General features: G+C 44.8%; 1 pseudogene; it reads right to left on the reverse strand.

Moving 5' to 3' along the window:
• Positions 1 to 847: 847 nt before the first annotated feature.
• On the reverse strand, positions 848 to 2,902 carry Atp5f1c-ps3 (ATP synthase F1 subunit gamma, pseudogene 3; annotated as a pseudogene).
• Positions 2,903 to 7,384: the final 4,482 nt, after the last annotated feature.

A 7,384-nucleotide genomic window follows, 5' to 3' on the forward strand; every position in this document is an offset into this window, starting at 1 on the left:
TAGAGGGGTTGGGGATTTAGCTCAGTGGTAGAGTGCTTGCCTAGCAAGCGCAAGGCCCTGGGTTCAGTCCCCCGCTCCGAAAAAAAGAGAAAGAAAAAAAAAGAAAAAAAGAAAAGGAAAAAAGAAAAAAAAGAAATGAAAGTCTGGTAGAATTCTGCACTAAAACCATCTGGTCTTGGCTTTTTTTGCGGAGGGGGAGATTTTAAAATCCTCTTTGTTTTCACTAGGGCAATAAGGCTGTTTAAATTGCTTATCTGTTCTTGATTTAACTTTGGTAGGTGGTACCTACTGAAACAATTATCTATTTATTTTAGATTTTCCAATTTGCTGGAGGACAGGTTTTCAGAGTACGTCCTTAAGATTCTCCAGATTTCCTGGGGTTGGGGATTTAGCTCAGCGGTAGAGCGCTTGCCTAGCGAGCGCAAGGCCCTGGGTTCGGTCCCCAGCTCCGGGGGGGGGGGGGGGGGGGGGAGAAAAAGAAGAAGATTCTCCAGATTTCCTTGGTATCTGCAGTTATGTACCCCCCTTCACTTCTGATTGTGATATTTTAGATATTCTTCCTCTGCCTTTTAGTTAATTTGAAGAAAGGTTTTTCAATCTTATTTATTGATTGTATTGATTTTTTTGTTTGTTTCTATTTTGTTGATTTCAGCCCTGAGTTTGACTATTTCATACCCTCCATTCATTTTGGAAGCGTTGTCTTCTCTTTATTCTAGAGCTTTCTGGTGTTCTGTTAAGTTACTAGTATGAGATCTCTAATTTTTTTTCTCATTGTAAGTTGTTTATTGTAAGATAATTTACAAACATCCTGCTGTCTTTGTGACTCAGTGGACCAAGTTTCTTCTTCTTCTTCTTCTTCTTCTTTTTTTTTTTTCAGAGCTGGGGACAGAACCCAGGGCCTTACGCTTGCTAGGAAAGCGCTCTACCACTGAGCTAAATCCCCAACCCGTGACCAAGTTTCTTCTAACAAAGACAGCAATCAGTTAAAGTCAGCTTGCTGCGTTTTTCTTCTTTACCTCTTGTCCGAGGATGCAACTTCATTCTCATTAACCCACAGCAGAAGTCCCAGAGATGATCTCAATCAGTTCCTTTGTGATGACAGCCTGGTGGGTGGGTTGAAAGTCAATATCAATTTATTAATCATATCAGAAGGGTGCTTGCTGGTGTTGTCCATGGCAGTCATGCTGGCACTCTGCTCACTGGTGGTGGACTCCTTCAGTAGTAAATGATGTTAGCCAGATTGTATTCCTTGTAATTCTGCAGCACATCAGCATCGATGTCATCATAAATGCCCATGTTCTCAGCAGTCACAATGGTATTGAGAGAAGATGGGCTTCTCTTCTGTCTTGTAGGAGAGAGCAGATCTGAACTGATTAAAACTGATAGAACCTTCATCAAACTCCTATTCAGAATTTAACAACTCAATGACTCCAAAAGTAGGGGGCTTCCGTCCCATGTCTTTGAATGACACCAAACTGATCAGAGTGAATCCTATAAAGTACGCTCTTGATTTTTTTCACCAACTCCAACAATCATAACTTCTTTCCCAGCTGCTGTGAGGGCAGCCGTGTCATTCTTCATCAGTTTAGCCACCAAGGAATGAATAGCACCACAAAGGACACACCGATAATGAGGTGCTTCTTCTTATCCTCAAGTCCCTTAGCATCAGCCTTCTCGTGCAGAGCCAAGGAACCTGTTCCGTACACTTGAGTCTCAGCTCCTGCTCAGCCCAGTGTACTTCATAGACTTGGTAATTTTCTGGATGTTTTTGATGGACTTCAGTCTCCTGTTAATACCTTTCAGAGTCACCATGTTTCAAACTTGCATCCATTGTGGCTGCACAACACAGGCAGACAGCCGAGCTATACTCGTCCCCAAGAACATGGCGGAACCTTGAAGTCTAATTTTTATTTTTAATGCAGGCACTGAGTGTTATGAACTTGCCTCTTGGAATCACCTTCGTGAGTCCCATAAGTTTGGTATGTTGTGTGTTCAGTTTCATTCAATTCTAGAAAAATCTTTCACTTCTTAATTTCTCTTGACCCACTTTTTATTTAGAAGTGAGTTGTTCAGCTTTCATAAGTTTGTAAGCTTTCTGCTGTTTCTGCTGTTGCTGATGCTATCCAGTTTTAATCTGTGGAGGTTGGATAGGATGCAGGGTGCTATTTCAATCTTCTTGTATCCGTTGAGACTCGCTTTGTGTTGAGTATGTGGTCAATATTGGGGAAAGGTCCATGAGGTGGTGCTAAGCAGAAGGTATATTCGTTTGTGTTTGGGTGAAATGTTCTGTATCTGTTAGCTCCAGCATTTCTCTATTTAGTTTTTGTCTGGATGATCTATTGATTAAATGAGGTATTGAAGTTTCCCCTTGTCCGTGTGTGAGAGTCGATATGTAATTAAAATTTGCAGTGGTTTTTCTTTCACAAACTTGGGTGCTGTGGTCCCCAAAGATTCATGTGTTTGAATGCTTGACCACAGGGAGTATCACTATTAAGAGGCATGGTCTTGTTGGAGTATGTATGGGCTTAATAGAGGAAGTGTGTCCAACTTTTAAGTTTTTAATATGTTTTACATTCGTGATATTTATTAATCTGAGATCTTGGGGATGAACCAAAAAAGTTGAGGTTATGATTTTAAAAAGTATTGTGTGGGGCTGGATGGCTCAGTGGTTACAAACACTGACTGCTCTTCCGGAGGTCCTGAGTTCAGTTCCCAGCAAGGTGGTCACAACCATCTGTAATGGAATCTGTTGCCCTCTTCTGGTGTCTGAAGACAGTTACAGTGTACTCACATACATAAAATAAATCTTTTTAAAAAAGTGTTATATGTCAAGCTAGCAAGGGGTCAATTGTGCTGGCTAATTTTATGCCAACTTGACACAGGCTGGAGTCATCTGAGAGGAGGGAACTCTAGCTGGGGAAATGCCTCCAATGTACTGGGTTGCAGGCAAGCCTGTAGAGCATTTTTTTATGTAGTGATTGATGGGGAAGAGGCCAGCCCACTGCGGCTTGAAACACCTTTTACATGAGAGACAGCTGACCACATAGGCTATGAGACTTAGCTCTAGTTCCAGACTGGCTCTCAGCCTCGGTAGCCATGTCCTGTGAGCCTCATCTTGTTTGAAGGCCCTTTTCTGGTTCACCTTTAAGTGAATGGTTTCGAGCAATGTGAGGATTGCTTATTGCAATGCCAGCAGTTGAATGTTTTGAGCTGCCCCCTTGAGAGCCCACCTCCTCTCTGAGTCCCCTAACTCCTGGCGGACCCCAACACATGCTAGCAGAGCAGCTAAAGTGAAGGGCAAAGGTGGGAGCCACATCTGAGGGGTCTGCGAAAGAGCCACTGTAGGGGAGCAGAGTGAGCAAGGGGAGGTTGTGGAGAGGATATCAGAGAGGCAATGTGGAAGCATTTTATGTAGGAGCTTGTAGTTAAGGTTGGCTGACCATCGTGCTGGGAAGTGGCCATATGAGATCTGTTCTGAAGGGAGAGCCAGTAGGATTTCCTGACTGATTGGATGTTAGCAGTGGAAGTGAAGACTCTGGGATGACCCACAGGGGTTTGGTGGTGGGGTAACGGAAAACTGTGCACAGCATAGTTAGGGATGCAGTCATGGTGGCTATCATAAATTTAGATTTGCTAAGTCTGAGATGTTTGGATGTTAGTGAAGAGATCAGCAGGCATTTAAGTCAGTTTGGGGGAGTGATCTTGGCTGATTTTACAAAGGCAGGAGTCCTCAGCTTAGGGACTACCATTAAACCAGAGCCTGGAGGATCTTGCTAAGGTGCCTTCAAACATTAACTAGGAATGGAAAAGAGGATTTTGAAAGATGCTAGGGCTTGAGCAAGAGAAGGAACCCTAAAGGTGGGAGGAAGGCTGGAGAAGAAGGGTATCAGGAGGAAGTGTGGTCAAGCAGGTCACATGCTGACAGGTAGGGCAGGATGACAGGGGGGCAGGGCACGATGACTGGCGGTGGAGTTGGGGGGGTAAGTTGGGGGGCCAGAGTTGGGGGCGCTGACTGGTGGGTTGGGTGATGTGGCAATCTCCAGAGACCCTGGCAGACACCATTTTGGTAGTGTCATGGGTGGAATCGGAAGGGTTTAAAGTGGGAACTGGAGAAGTATAGAGAAGGCCATTCAGGAGACCAGATGGAGAAACGCTACCTGTTTGAGTCCTGACACTACTTTCTGAATGTGACTCCTGGGTAGAGAATATTTACCTTTCTGATGCTCAAGTCACCTATAAAAATGGAACTGTAGTAGGAGTGTTGGGAAGATTGAAAGTATAGGAAGAATGTTGATTGCAATGGTTCACATTGCCAACGTGGCAGGATCTAGAATTACCCAAGGGAGCTTCTGGGCACATCTGCCAGGGGTTATCTGGCTACGATGAGTACTGGCATGCCTCAGGGGCATTCCTTGATTATAGCAACTGAAGTGAAGAGACCAGCCCTGAAGGTAGGGGCAGCTTTCAGTAGCAGCCCAGATACAAGGTCTGATGGGTAGGCTTTGTGGGGTTTTCCTTCTTGCCTTCCCATTGCCTATTTATCCTGTCCTTTCTGCCTGCACTTGCTCCCTCCATTCTCCTTGGACACTAGGGCCTAGCTTCTACAGCCTTCCTCTGTGTCTGAAGACCTGGTGGCTCCCAGGAATCCAGCCTCATAGAGCAAGCGGTTACCAGATTCTCATTCTCTGTGTGTGAAGACAGCCATTGCTGGACTACCCAGACCATACAGGTTAGCCAGCCTAACTTCTCTTTCTGGTTATAGTCATTCCATCGGCTCCGTTCCTCTGGAGAATCCAAACACAGTTATGTAATAAGCGGCCAGCAAAAAAATATTAACCTCACTATGACACAGTATTAGTTTCTGCCACATTTGGGCAAGATTCTTAACTCTTAAGTCTCGGCTGCCTTACACTGTAACATATTGTAACATACGGTCATTGTCTGTCTTACACTGTGACATACTGTAACATGTGGTCATTGTCTGCCCTATACTGTAACATAATGTAATATGAGGTCATTGTTGGAACTGGGTTTTGCCTTTCTCTTGCTGCTAGGTGGCTCTCAAGGACAAGTGCTGATCCTCTATCACACAATACAGAGTTCCTGCAGGTTCTCCTAGCCATACTGAGACTAACCTTCCCTGAGAAAACTGTATAAATATACACCATGAAGTAAGAATCCTCCTTCCCCGAGACCCTCGACTACTTCACATATGCCATGTTTTACATGTAGCTGTGTTCTCAGCCTGAGAAAATCCTTTCGGAAATTCATAAGGATTTTATATTCTTCCTGTGCTAGAAATCTACAAGTACCAGCCTGAGCCCTAACAGAAGATGACCACAGATTTTCTTTACCTAGGAACTGTTCCACTGATCTATCTTGGTTAATGTTTACAGTTTCCAAATGTAATTAGAGCCTTGTTAGGGTCTCCCCACTTCTTCCAAGGAGTAAACTCATAGCTTTAATGCCAATTTCTGTAAATGGGGAATTCTCTGACTATTTCACATAGGGTAAAATTAGAAAATGAATTGAAACCATGGGAAGATCACCCTATGAGAATTACCCTAAAGCTCTATTCCCAAAAGAACTCCCTTGGAAGTCACTTTAACTATTTTCCCAGGTTAAAAACGAATGGTTGGAGAATAGGTGCTCCAAGCCGCATGCTTAACTTGAGTTTCTACAGTGCAGTGAAACAACAGAAGTTCGAGGTGAGGCCCGTGCAGGTGCTGGCATGGCCTCAGAGCGCTTGTCCTCGAGCGCCACCTAGCAGCAAGGAACGACAAACCCAGCCTCGAAAAAGTCCCACTTAACCCCTAGAGGGAAACAAGTCATAATTTGGTTAGTCCGCTCACAAAGCCTGCTCTCAGGAGGAATCCAGTGAATACTTGGACTTATAGTTGCCACACTGAAGACCAGTGAGGTCCTTAGAAGTTGCTTCCACCCCTTCTCTGTCATTGAACAGCCACTCCGGAAGGAGTGCCGCTTGTCCCATGGGGTGGAGAAGTATATGAGCTGGGCAATGCCACCAAGGCTCCCTGGGCCTTTTGTCAGGCCACCTGATACCTTTCAAATATAACAGGAAGTCCAATGTGCTAAGGTTCTAACGGATATCCATTTTTCTTGTTGAGCTGCTGTCCTGTGAGCAAACACTGAGAACAGTTCCTGGCTTCCGGGAATATTGCTGCCACACTGCCCAGGGCCAATGTTGGGTCCCTGTCGGGAGTAGCACCAAAAGCTATCTGGGTTCAGATACAAAGCTCACATCAAATCTGGTCAGCACGCAGTGGGACGATGCTACCAGGGAATAAAAGGATATAGGATTTCAATATCGATCAATCAAACTCAGGTCGCAGTCCTTGTGGCTTATTTCAAACGAGACTGACTTCACAGCACTGAAGTTCTCAATGTATTCCCAGGACAGTGGGCCTGAGCCTTGATCCGACACAGTCACTTACTACATGAGGTGCTTGAGAGGAAAAGGGGGTTCCAGGAGCAGGAAGGAGAGAGGATGTTGGCTGGGTGTGGCAAGGGAAGTTAGGGAAGTCTCTGGCTCAGGGCTGCGCTTGCTTTTCCTTCCCTGAGATTTGCCACTCTTGTGTTTGAAGGTTTCATGAGGAGCACAGGAAGGCATGGCCATAACTCTCTTGTATGCAGCTGGGTTCAGCATTCTGCATAGTAGCTGTCGGTCTGGTGCTCATTAGAACTACATGGAACCAGTTAAATCAGAATCTCTGTGGGATGTGGCCCAAGTGGAGAAGTTTATTACTCACATCATGTGGAAGACATTTGAAAGCTCCCCGAGTGATGCATATGCCAGGTGAGGCTTACAAACTACTGCTGTACCTACCACTTGAATGATGTTTTATTAAAGTAATTAATATATAAAATGTAAAAGGCATGCATAGTGATGGGCTACTTTCCATGTAATGTTCACAAGTATACGAGTGTAAATGTTCACCTCAGACCAAAATGTATCTCCTAAAATACTTGCCTGAAGGTCCTCGTGGTCTTGAACTTGTGAGTTCAAGCTATCCTGCCATCTGCTGCCCTTGACTACAGCCGCAAGCCGCCGTACCCAGCCAGTTTCGCTCTTTATGGTGTGTGTGCAGCACATCTGCTGATCGATTCTGTTTCTGCTATTTCTTGGTTACTGTGGAGAACCCTTCATTGAATGTGAAATGCTGATGTCTCTCCCACATACTGATTTTATCTCCTTCGAATACACATGCAGTGGTGAATTGCTAATTTATGTGGGGGCTCTAGCTTTATCTTTTGAGGGCTCTCAATATTTCTAGGACTACGCTAACTTACACCCCAACAGTTTGCAATGGTTCCATTTCCGCTGCATCTTCGCTGGCGCCAAGTTTTGGTCTTTTTGGAGTCA

The sequence above is a fragment of the Rattus norvegicus genome, chromosome 13 (assembly GCF_036323735.1).
Source record: "Rattus norvegicus strain BN/NHsdMcwi chromosome 13, GRCr8, whole genome shotgun sequence".
NCBI classification, from domain to species: Eukaryota; Metazoa; Chordata; class Mammalia; order Rodentia; family Muridae; genus Rattus; species Rattus norvegicus.